General features: G+C 43.6%; 1 long non-coding RNA gene across 1 annotated transcript; it reads right to left on the minus strand.

The window, feature by feature from the left end:
• Window positions 1–673: 673 nt before the first annotated feature.
• On the minus strand, window positions 674–12,814 carry LOC140075862 (uncharacterized). Its single transcript, XR_011849472.1, has 2 exons — window positions 12,682–12,814; window positions 674–1,725 (listed from the first exon to the last, which is right to left on the minus strand). It is a non-coding gene; the product is annotated as an uncharacterized lncRNA (long non-coding RNA).
• Window positions 12,815–12,989: the final 175 nt, after the last annotated feature.

A 12,989-nucleotide genomic window follows, 5' to 3' on the forward strand; every position in this document is an offset into this window, starting at 1 on the left:
TCAGTAATGGTGTGAGGAGTATATATGATATATGTGGGGGGTACAGTGGGGTCAGTAATGGTGTGAGGAGTATATATGATATATGTGGGGGGTACAGTGGGGTCAGTAATGGTGTGAGGAGTATATTTCTGAAGGGCATCAACACATCTAAGTGGTCAAGGTTGCTGTTCTTCAGGCACAAAGACATCCATAGGCATCGGTTATAGGGAGACTAAGGCATCTATGAGGATCATAGCTTCTGATTGGGGGTCAATGGGGGTCAAAGTAACTTCGTTAGTGTGAACGGTGATTCTTTTGCCACCAATACATTTATAGGGGGCAGTTTTTGGTCACCAGGGCTTTTATCAGGGTACAGTTACTGTTTTAGGGTCATAAAGAGATTTGTGGAGTCCTAATCGACCTTCACGGGTCAATAGGTCATCTATGGGAGTCAATGTTACTGCTTTGTAGTCATCTAGAGATCTAGTGGTGGCGTAGATGTTACTGTAAGGTATCCCTGATGGAGGTGCAGTCACTTGTTTGGGGTCTCTTGGGCACCTACTGGCATGTGTATTGGTAGTTGGGGAGTGACTTGGGTTTTGAAGACGACTCCTCGGAGGATCTGGACATCAGGAAGCCCCCCACCCCCTGGACGTCCAGCAGTCAGGACCCTGGAATAATCAGGCAGCGGCCGCATCGTCCTATGATCTTTATTCATGGTAAATAAATGTCAAAAATACTGTACAAAAAGTTTCACTAAGGCCACGCCCACCGAGTCATGTGACTACATCGCAGGCGGCGTCACATGGCTGCTATTACGTTACTTGAAGGGTGTGTAGACTTCTGCAATCTTCTCTTTATTGCTGTGCTACATTGTGTATAGAACTTCTATACAGACCTATGAGTCTCCATGGTAACAGACTACAAGCGAGCCTTGTGTAGTCAGATACAGCGTCCCAGGTTTAGACTTATGTACAAGACATAAGAAGAACAGATATAATCGTCTCACATCGGGAACGACTGTCCGGCCCCATCTAGACGCCCTTATTGGCTGAATAAGTGGCACAAAATTAAGGGGTCATTTGGGAGTCAACGATAAGCGGATATGTTGTCCCTTCATGTGGCCATTTTGACCAATTAAAAGCAGGAACATGTTGCTCCACCCACTAGACTCAGTAGAAGCATGTCACATGACGTTTCTCCTGGATTCTGATTGGCTCAGGGGTCTTCTCATTTGCATCTTATCGCTAGAAGAAGTTGTCCTTCTTGGTGAGCTCCCGATGTTGTTGATAGCCGCCATTGCAGGAGTTCATGTCACCATGGAGACCTGGTGGTGGTGGGGTCACAGGGTCACAGGTCTCTATGGTTCCGCCACCAGAATTCATCGATGTCGTGTAGGGTCACACGCGGTTGGCGGCGCACTGCGCTGTCCCAGCTGTCGGTGAGCGGGGTCGGTGGTGGCAGTGCTGGTTCTGTGGGCCACAGGAGGTTGGTCTGACTGTGTGATGTAGGGGGAGCAGCCCATAACTCCAGGGGCACAGAGGGGGGCACTGGGTCCCTGCTCCGCCCAGGCTGCTTGGACCTCAGGGCCACCTTATAGGCCAACGAGAGGCAGGCCACCATGAAGAGAGCCGTGAGACAGCCGAGGACCAGAAGGACCACCACACACTGACCACAGGATGGAGGGAAGAAGGAGAAGGCCGAGGGCGCAGGGCCGGGGGGCTCTGGAGAAGCCGCCATAATGACCTGGAACAAAAAGGGGGAGAAAGGGAAATGGTCCAACGCAAGTCTAGTAGTGTATGTCCTGGATCTGGGCTGCATATATACAGGTCACGGTGTAGTAGTAGTGTATACACAGGTCACGGTGTAGTAGTAGTAGTAGTAGTAGTGTATACACAGGTCACGGTGTAGTAGTAGTAGTAGTAGTAGTGTATACACAGGTCACGGTGTAGTAGTAGTAGTAGTAGTAGTAGTGTATACACAGGTCACGGTGTAGTAGTAGTAGTAGTGTATACACAGGTCACGGTGTAGTAGTAGTAGTAGTAGTGTATACACAGGTCACGGTGTAGTAGTAGTAGTGTATACACAGGTCACGGTGTAGTAGTAGTGTATACACAGGTCACGGTGTAGTAGTAGTAGTGTATACACAGGTCACGGTGTAGTAGTAGTAGTGTATACACAGGTCACGGTGTAGTAGTAGTAGTAGTGTATACACAGGTCACGGTGTAGTAGTAGTAGTAGTGTATACACAGGTCACGGTGTAGTAGTAGTGTATACACAGGTCACGGTGTAGTAGTAGTAGTGTATACACAGGTCACGGTGTAGTAGTAGTAGTAGTAGTGTATACACAGGTCACGGTGTAGTAGTAGTAGTAGTAGTGTATACACAGGTCACGGTGTAGTAGTAGTAGTAGTAGTGTATACACAGGTCACGGTGTAGTAGTAGTAGTGTATACACAGGTCACGGTGTAGTAGTAGTGTATATACAGGTCACGGTGTAGTAGTAGTGTATATACAGGTCACGGTGTAGTAGTAGTAGTAGTAGTAGTGTATACACAGGTCACGGTGTAGTAGTAGTAGTAGTAGTGTATACACAGGTCACGGTGTAGTAGTAGTAGTAGTAGTGTATACACAGGTCACGGTGTAGTAGTAGTAGTAGTAGTGTATACACAGGTCACGGTGTAGTAGTAGTAGTAGTGTATACACAGGTCACGGTGTAGTAGTAGTAGTAGTAGTAGTAGTAGTGTATACACAGGTCACGGTGTAGTAGTAGTAGTAGTAGTGTATACACAGGTCACGGTGTAGTAGTAGTAGTAGTGTATATACAGGTCACGGTGTAGTAGTAGTAGTAGTAGTAGTGTATATACAGGTCACGGTGTAGTAGTAGTAGTAGTAGTAGTGTATATACAGGTCACGGTGTAGTAGTAGTAGTAGTAGTAGTAGTAGTAGCAGCAGCAGCGGCGTATACACAGGTCACGGTGTAGTAGTAGTAGTGTATACACAGGTCACGGTGTAGTAGTAGTAGTAGTGTATACACAGGTCACGGTGTAGTAGTAGTAGTGTATACACAGGTCACGGTGTAGTAGTAGTAGTGTATACACAGGTCACGGTGTAGTAGTAGTAGTGTATATACAGGTCACGGTGTAGTAGTAGTAGTGTATATACAGGTCACAGTGTAGTAGTAGTAGTGTATATACAGGTCACGGTGTAGTAGTAGTAGTAGTAGTGTATATACAGGTCACGGTGTAGTAGTAGTAGTGTATATATAGGTCACGGTGTAGTAGTAGTAGTGTATATACAGGTCACGGTGTAGTAGTAGTAGTAGTAGTGTATATACAGGTCACGGTGTAGTAGTAGTAGTAGTGTATACACAGGTCACGGTGTAGTAGTAGTAGTGTATACACAGGTCACGGTGTAGTAGTAGTAGTGTATACACAGGTCACGGTGTAGTAGTAGTAGTAGTAGTGTATACACAGGTCACGGTGTAGTAGTAGTAGTGTATACACAGGTCACGGTGTAGTAGTAGTAGTAGTGTATATACAGGTCACGGTGTAGTAGTAGTAGTAGTAGTAGTAGTGTATATACAGGTCACGGTGTAGTAGTAGTAGTAGCAGCAGCAGCGGCGTATACACAGGTCACGGTGTAGTAGTAGTAGTGTATACACAGGTCACGGTGTAGTAGTAGTAGTGTATACACAGGTCACGGTGTAGTAGTAGTAGTGTATATACAGGTCACGGTGTAGTAGTAGTAGTGTATATACAGGTCACGGTGTAGTAGTAGTAGTGTATATACAGGTCACGGTGTAGTAGTAGTAGTAGTAGTAGTAGTAGTAGTGTATATACAGGTCACGGTGTAGTAGTAGTAGTGTATACACAGGTCACGGTGTAGTAGTAGTAGTAGTAGTAGTAGTGTATACACAGGTCACGGTGTAGTAGTAGTAGTAGTAGTAGTAGTGTATATACAGGTCACGGTGTAGTAGTAGTAGTAGTAGTGTATATACAGGTCACGGTGTAGTAGTAGTAGTAGTGTATATACAGGTCACGGTGTAGTAGTAGTAGTAGTAGTGTATATACAGGTCACGGTGTAGTAGTAGTAGTAGTAGTGTATATACAGGTCACGGTGTAGTAGTAGTAGTAGTAGTAGTGTATATACAGGTCACGGTGTAGTAGTAGTAGTAGTAGTGTATATACAGGTCACGGTGTAGTAGTAGTAGTAGTAGTGTATATACAGGTCACGGTGTAGTAGTAGTAGTAGTAGTGTATATACAGGTCACGGTGTAGTAGTAGTAGTAGTAGTAGTAGTGTATATACAGGTCACGGTGTAGTAGTAGTAGTAGTAGTAGTAGTAGTGTATATACAGGTCACGGTGTAGTAGTAGTAGTAGTAGTGTATATACAGGTCACGGTGTAGTAGTAGTAGTAGTAGTGTATATACAGGTCACGGTGTAGTAGTAGTAGTAGTAGTGTATATACAGGTCACGGTGTAGTAGTAGTAGTAGTAGTGTATATACAGGTCACGGTGTAGTAGTAGTAGTGTATATACAGGTCACGGTGTAGTAGTAGTAGTAGTAGTAGTGTATATACAGGTCACGGTGTAGTAGTAGTAGTAGTAGTGTATATACAGGTCACGGTGTAGTAGTAGTAGTAGTAGTGTATATACAGGTCACGGTGTAGTAGTAGTAGTAGTAGTAGTGTATATACAGGTCACGGTGTAGTAGTAGTAGTAGTGTATATACAGGTCACGGTGTAGTAGTAGTAGTAGTGTATATACAGGTCACGGTGTAGTAGTAGTAGTAGTGTATATACAGGTCACGGTGTAGTAGTAGTAGTAGTAGTGTATATACAGGTCACGGTGTAGTAGTAGTAGTAGTGTATATACAGGTCACGGTGTAGTAGTAGTAGTAGTAGTGTATATACAGGTCACGGTGTAGTAGTAGTAGTAGTGTATATACAGGTCACGGTGTAGTAGTAGTAGTAGTAGTAGTAGTAGTAGTGTATATACAGGTCACGGTGTAGTAGTAGTAGTAGTGTATACACAGGTCACGGTGTAGTAGTAGTAGTGTATACACAGGTCACGGTGTAGTAGTAGTAGTGTATACACAGGTCACGGTGTAGTAGTAGTAGTGTATACACAGGTCACGGTGTAGTAGTAGTAGTGTATATACAGGTCACGGTGTAGTAGTAGTAGTGTATATACAGGTCACGGTGTAGTAGTAGTGTATATACAGGTCACAGTGTAGTAGTAGTGTATATACAGGTCACGGTGTAGTAGTAGTAGTAGTGTATATACAGGTCACGGTGTAGTAGTAGTAGTAGTAGTGTATATACAGGTCACGGTGTAGTAGTAGTAGTAGTAGTAGTGTATATACAGGTCATGGTGTAGTAGTAGTAGTAGTGTATATACAGGTCACGGTGTAGTAGTAGTAGTAGTGTATATACAGGTCACGGTGTAGTAGTAGTAGTGTATATACAGGTCACGGTGTAGTAGTAGTAGTGTATATACAGGTCACGGTGTAGTAGTAGTAGTAGTAGTAGTAGTAGTGTATATACAGGTCACGGTGTAGTAGTAGTAGTAGTGTATATACAGGTCACGGTGTAGTAATAGTAGTAGTGTATATACAGGTCACGGTGTAGTAATAGTAGTGTATATACAGGTCACGGTGTAGTAGTAGTAGTAGTAGTGTATATACAGGTCACGGTGTAGTAGTAGTAGTAGTGTATACACAGGTCACGGTGTAGTAGTAGTAGTAGTGTATATACAGGTCACGGTGTAGTAGTAGTAGTAGTGTATACACAGGTCACGGTGTAGTAGTAGTAGTGTATACACAGGTCACGGTGTAGTAGTAGTAGTGTATATACAGGTCACGGTGTAGTAGTAGTAGTGTATATACAGGTCACGGTGTAGTAGTAGTAGTAGTAGTAGTAGTAGTGTATATACAGGTCACGGTGTAGTAGTAGTAGTAGTAATAGTAGTAGTAGCAGTGTATATACAGGTCACGGTGTAGTAGTAGTAGTAGTAGTAGTAGTAGTGTATATACAGGTCACGGTGTAGTAGTAGTAGTAGTAGTAGTAGTGTATATACAGGTCACGGTGTAGTAGTAGTAGTAGTAGTGTATATACAGGTCACGGTGTAGTAATAGTAGTAGTGTATATACAGGTCACGGTGTAGTAGTAGTAGTGTATATACAGGTCACGGTGTAGTAGTAGTAGTAGTGTATATACAGGTCACGGTGTAGTAGTAGTAGTAGTAGTGTATATACAGGTCACGGTGTAGTAGTAGTAGTAGTGTATATACAGGTCACGGTGTAGTAGTAGTAGTAGTGTATATACAGGTCACGGTGTAGTAGTAGTAGTAGTGTATACACAGGTCACGGTGTAGTAGTAGTAGTGTATACACAGGTCACGGTGTAGTAGTAGTAGTGTATATACAGGTCACGGTGTAGTAGTAGTAGTAGTAATAGTAGTGTATATACAGGTCACGGTGTAGTAGTAGTAGTGTATATACAGGTCACGGTGTAGTAGTAGTAGTAGTAGTAGTGTATATACAGGTCACGGTGTAGTAGTAGTAGTAGTGTATATACAGGTCACGGTGTAGTAGTAGTAGTGTATACACAGGTCACGGTGTAGTAGTAGTAGTAGTAGTAGTAGTAGTAGTGTATATACAGGTCACGGTGTAGTAGTAGTAGTAGTAGTGTATATACAGGTCACGGTGTAGTAGTAGTAGTGTATACACAGGTCACGGTGTAGTAGTAGTAGTGTATACACAGGTCACGGTGTAGTAGTAGTAGTGTATACACAGGTCACGGTGTAGTAGTAGTGTATATACAGGTCACGGTGTAGTAGTAGTAGTGTATATACAGGTCACGGTGTAGTAGTAGTAGTAGTAGTGTATATACAGGTCACGGTGTAGTAGTAGTAGTAGTGTATATACAGGTCACGGTGTAGTAGTGTATATACAGGTCACGGTGTAGTAGTAGTAGTAGTGTATATACAGGTCACGGTGTAGTAGTAGTAGTAGTAGTAGTGTATATACAGGTCACGGTGTAGTAGTAGTAGTAGTAGTGTATATACAGGTCACGGTGTAGTAGTAGTAGTAGTAGTGTATATACAGGTCACGGTGTAGTAGTAGTAGTAGTGTATATACAGGTCACGGTGTAGTAGTAGTAGTAGTGTATATACAGGTCACGGTGTAGTAGTAGTAGTAGTAGTAGTGTATATACAGGTCACGGTGTAGTAGTAGTAGTAGTAGTGGTGTATATACAGGTCACGGTGTAGTAGTAGTAGTAGTGTATATACAGGTCACGGTGTAGTAGTAGTAGTAGTAGTGTATATACAGGTCACGGTGTAGTAGTAGTAGTAGTAGTAGTAGTAGTAGTGTATATACAGGTCACGGTGTAGTAGTAGTAGTAGTAGTGTATATACAGGTCACGGTGTAGTAGTAGTAGTAGTAGTAGTAGTAGTAGTGTATATACAGGTCACGGTGTAGTAGTAGTAGTAGTAGTGTATATACAGGTCACGGTGTAGTAGTAGTAGTGTATACACAGGTCACGGTGTAGTAGTAGTAGTGTATACACAGGTCACGGTGTAGTAGTAGTAGTGTATACACAGGTCACGGTGTAGTAGTAGTGTATATACAGGTCACGGTGTAGTAGTAGTAGTGTATATACAGGTCACGGTGTAGTAGTAGTAGTAGTAGTGTATATACAGGTCACGGTGTAGTAGTAGTAGTAGTGTATATACAGGTCACGGTGTAGTAGTGTATATACAGGTCACGGTGTAGTAGTAGTAGTAGTGTATATACAGGTCACGGTGTAGTAGTAGTAGTAGTAGTAGTGTATATACAGGTCACGGTGTAGTAGTAGTAGTAGTAGTGTATATACAGGTCACGGTGTAGTAGTAGTAGTAGTAGTGTATATACAGGTCACGGTGTAGTAGTAGTAGTAGTGTATATACAGGTCACGGTGTAGTAGTAGTAGTAGTGTATATACAGGTCACGGTGTAGTAGTAGTAGTAGTAGTAGTGTATATACAGGTCACGGTGTAGTAGTAGTAGTAGTAGTGGTGTATATACAGGTCACGGTGTAGTAGTAGTAGTAGTGTATATACAGGTCACGGTGTAGTAGTAGTAGTAGTGTATATACAGGTCACGGTGTAGTAGTAGTAGTAGTAGTGTATATACAGGTCACGGTGTAGTAGTAGTAGTAGTAGTGTATATACAGGTCACGGTGTAGTAGTAGTAGTAGTGTATATACAGGTCACGGTGTAGTAGTAGTAGTAGTGTATATACAGGTCACGGTGTAGTAGTAGTAGTAGTAGTAGTGTATATACAGGTCACGGTGTAGTAGTAGTAGTAGTAGTGGTGTATATACAGGTCACGGTGTAGTAGTAGTAGTAGTGTATATACAGGTCACGGTGTAGTAGTAGTAGTAGTGTATATACAGGTCACGGTGTAGTAGTAGTAGTAGTGTATATACAGGTCACGGTGTAGTAGTAGTAGTAGTAGTGTATATACAGGTCACGGTGTAGTAGTAGTAGTAGTAGTGTATATACAGGTCACGGTGTAGTAGTAGTAGTAGTAGTGTATATACAGGTCACGGTGTAGTAGTAGTAGTAGTAGTGTATATACAGGTCACGGTGTAGTAGTAGTAGTAGTAGTGTATATACAGGTCACGGTGTAGTAGTAGTAGTAGTAGTGTATATACAGGTCACGGTGTAGTAGTAGTAGTAGTAGTGTATATACAGGTCACGGTGTAGTAGTAGTAGTAGTAGTGTATATACAGGTCACGGTGTAGTAGTAGTAGTAGTAGTGTATATACAGGTCACGGTGTAGTAGTAGTAGTAGTAGTGTATATACAGGTCACGGTGTAGTAGTAGTAGTAGTAGTGTATATACAGGTCACGGTGTAGTAGTAGTAGTAGTAGTGTATATACAGGTCACGGTGTAGTAGTAGTAGTAGTAGTGTATATACAGGTCACGGTGTAGTAGTAGTAGTAGTAGTGTATATACAGGTCACGGTGTAGTAGTAGTAGTAGTAGTGTATATACAGGTCACGGTGTAGTAGTAGTAGTAGTAGTGTATATACAGGTCACGGTGTAGTAGTAGTAGTAGTAGTGTATATACAGGTCACGGTGTAGTAGTAGTAGTAGTAGTGTATATACAGGTCACGGTGTAGTAGTAGTAGTAGTAGTGTATATACAGGTCACGGTGTAGTAGTAGTAGTAGTAGTGTATATACAGGTCACGGTGTAGTAGTAGTAGTAGTAGTGTATATACAGGTCACGGTGTAGTAGTAGTAGTAGTAGTGTATATACAGGTCACGGTGTAGTAGTAGTAGTAGTAGTGTATATACAGGTCACGGTGTAGTAGTAGTAGTAGTAGTGTATATACAGGTCACGGTGTAGTAGTAGTAGTAGTAGTAGTGTATATACAGGTCACGGTGTAGTAGTAGTAGTAGTAGTGTATATACAGGTCACGGTGTAGTAGTAGTGTATATACAGGTCACGGTGTAGTAGTAGTAGTAGTAGTAGTAGTAGTAGTAGTAGTAGTAGTAGTAGTAGTAGTAGTAGTGTATATACAGGTCACGGTGTAGTAGTAGTAGTAGTAGTGTATATACAGGTCACGGTGTAGTAGTAGTAGTAGTAGTAGTGTATATACAGGTCACGGTGTAGTAGTAGTAGTAGTAGTGTATATACAGGTCACGGTGTAGTAGTAGTAGTGTATATACAGGTCACGGTGTAGTAGTAGTAGTAGTAGTGTATATACAGGTCACGGTGTAGTAGTAGTAGTAGTAGTGTATATACAGGTCACGGTGTAGTAGTAGTAGTAGTAGTAGTGTATATACAGGTCACGGTGTAGTAGTAGTAGTAGTAGTGTATATACAGGTCACGGTGTAGTAGTAGTGTATATACAGGTCACGGTGTAGTAGTAGTAGTAGTAGTAGTAGTAGTAGTAGTAGTAGTAGTAGTAGTAGTAGTAGTAGTAGTGTATATACAGGTCACGGTGTAGTAGTAGTAGTAGTAGTGTATATACAGGTCACGGTGTAGTAGTAGTAGTAGTAGTAGTGTATATACAGGTCACGGTGTAGTAGTAGTAGTAGTAGTGTATATACAGGTCACGGTGTAGTAGTAGTAGTGTATATACAGGTCACGGTGTAGTAGTAGTAGTAGTAGTAGTGTATATACAGGTCACGGTGTAGCAGTAGTAGCAGCAGCGTATATACAGGTCACGGTGTAGCAGTAGTAGCAGCAGCGTATATACAGGTCACGGTGTAGCAGTAGTAGCAGCAGCGTATATACAGGTCACGGTGTAGCAGTAGTAGCAGCAGCGTATATACAGGTCACGGTGTAGAAGTAGTAGCAGCAGCGTATATACAGGTCACGGTGTAGCAGTAGTAGCAGCAGCGTATATACAGGTCACGGTGTAGCAGTAGTAGCAGCAGCGTACATACAGGTCACGGTGTAGCAGTAGTAGTAGTAGTAGTAGCGTATATACAGGTCACGGTGTAGTAGTAGTAGTAGTAGTAGTGTATATACAGGTCACGGTGTAGTAGTAGTAGTAGTGTATATACAGGTCACGGTGTAGTAGTAGTAGTAGTAGTGTATATACAGGTCACGGTGTAGTAGTAGTAGTAGTAGTAGTAGTAGTAGTAGTAGTGTATATACAGGTCACGGTGTAGTAGTAGTAGTAGTGTATATACAGGTCACGGTGTAGTAGTAGTAGTAGTAGTAGTAGTAGTAGTAGTAGTAGTAGTAGTAGTAGTAGTAGTAGTGTATATACAGGTCACGGTGTAGCAGCAGTAGTAGCAGCAGCGTATATACAGGTCACGGTGTAGCAGCAGTAGTAGCAGCAGCGTATATACAGGTCACGGTGTAGCAGCAGTAGTAGCAGCAGCGTATATACAGGTCACGGTGTAGCAGCAGTAGTAGCAGCAGCGTATATACAGGTCACGGTGTAGCAGCAGTAGTAGCAGCAGCGTATATACAGGTCACGGTGTAGCAGCAGTAGTAGCAGCAGCGTATATACAGGTCACGGTGTAGCAGCAGTAGTAGCAGCAGCGTATATACAGGTCACGGTGTAGCAGCAGTAGTAGCAGCAGCGTATATACAGGTCACGGTGTAGCAGTAGTAGCAGCAGCGTATATACAGGTCACGGTGTAGCAGTAGTAGCAGCAGCGTATATACAGGTCACGGTGTAGCAGTAGTAGCAGCAGCGTATATACAGGTCACGGTGTAGCAGTAGTAGCAGCAGCGTATATACAGGTCACGGTGTAGCAGTAGTAGCAGCAGCGTATATACAGGTCACGGTGTAGCAGTAGTAGCAGCAGCGTATATACAGGTCACGGTGTAGCAGTAGTAGCAGCAGCGTATATACAGGTCACGGTGTAGCAGTAGTAGCAGCAGCGTATATACAGGTCACGGTGTAGCAGTAGTAGCAGCAGCGTATATACAGGTCACGGTGTAGCAGTAGTAGCAGCAGCGTATATACAGGTCACGGTGTAGCAGTAGTAGCAGCAGCGTATATACAGGTCACGGTGTAGCAGTAGTAGCAGCAGCGTATATACAGGTCACGGTGTAGCAGTAGTAGCAGCAGCGTATATACAGGTCACGGTGTAGCAGTAGTAGCAGCAGCGTATATACAGGTCACGGTGTAGCAGTAGTAGCAGCAGCGTATATACAGGTCACGGTGTAGCAGTAGTAGCAGCAGCGTATATACAGGTCACGGTGTAGCAGTAGTAGCAGCAGCGTATATACAGGTCACGGTGTAGCAGTAGTAGCAGCAGCGTATATACAGGTCACGGTGTAGCAGTAGTAGCAGCAGCGTATATACAGGTCACGGTGTAGCAGTAGTAGCAGCAGCGTATATACAGGTCACGGTGTAGCAGTAGTAGCAGCAGCGTATATACAGGTCACGGTGTAGCAGTAGTAGCAGCAGCGTATATACAGGTCACGGTGTAGCAGTAGTAGCAGCAGCGTATATACAGGTCACGGTGTAGCAGTAGTAGCAGCAGCGTATATACAGGTCACGGTGTAGCAGTAGTAGCAGCAGCGTATATACAGGTCACGGTGTAGCAGTAGTAGCAGCAGCGTATATACAGGTCACGGTGTAGCAGTAGTAGCAGCAGCGTATATACAGGTCACGGTGTAGCAGTAGTAGCAGCAGCGTATATACAGGTCACGGTGTAGCAGTAGTAGCAGCAGCGTATATACAGGTCACGGTGTAGCAGTAGTAGCAGCAGCGTATATACAGGTCACGGTGTAGCAGTAGTAGTGTATACACAGGTCACGGTGTAGTAGTGTATACACAGGTCACGGTGTAGTAGTGTATACACAGGTCACGGTGTAGTAGTGTATACACAGGTCACGGTGTAGTAGTGTATACACAGGTCACGGTGTAGTAGTGTATACACAGGTCACGGTGTAGTAGTAGTATATACAGGTCACGGTGTAGTAGTGTATACACAGGTCACGGTGTAGTAGTGTATACACAGGTCACGGTGTAGTAGTAGTATATACAGGTCACGGTGTAGTAGTAGTGTATACACAGGTCACGGTGTAGTAGTGTATACACAGGTCACGGTGTAGTAGTGTATACACAGGTCACGGTGTAGTAGTGTATACACAGGTCACGGTGTAGTAGTGTATACACAGGTCACGGTGTAGTAGTGTATACACAGGTCACGGTGTAGTAGTAGTATATACTGTGTGTACCTTAGTTTTCGCCTCCTCCGCTCTCGCGTTGTGCAGTCGTTTTTGGGGTAGAAATGAGGAAGTTGCCGCAGTGTAAAGAAACCACAAAGCCGTCACCTCCTCGTATCTTCAGTCTTATCCCCGGACGTCACATGACAGGAAGTGACAATCGCTGCTCCGCGTAACCTGCGCACAAGAGCCGCAAAAGCTACACGTCTCCAGTCACCACCAGAGCTGCAGCAGCGGCGTAGATATTGGGGTGCGCGAGGGAGTCGGCTGCGGCGTAGATATTGGGGTGCGCGAGGGAGTCGGCTGCGGCGTAGATATTG

The sequence above is a fragment of the Engystomops pustulosus genome, chromosome 8 (assembly GCF_040894005.1).
Source record: "Engystomops pustulosus chromosome 8, aEngPut4.maternal, whole genome shotgun sequence".
NCBI lineage: Eukaryota > Metazoa > Chordata > Amphibia > Anura > Leptodactylidae > Engystomops > Engystomops pustulosus.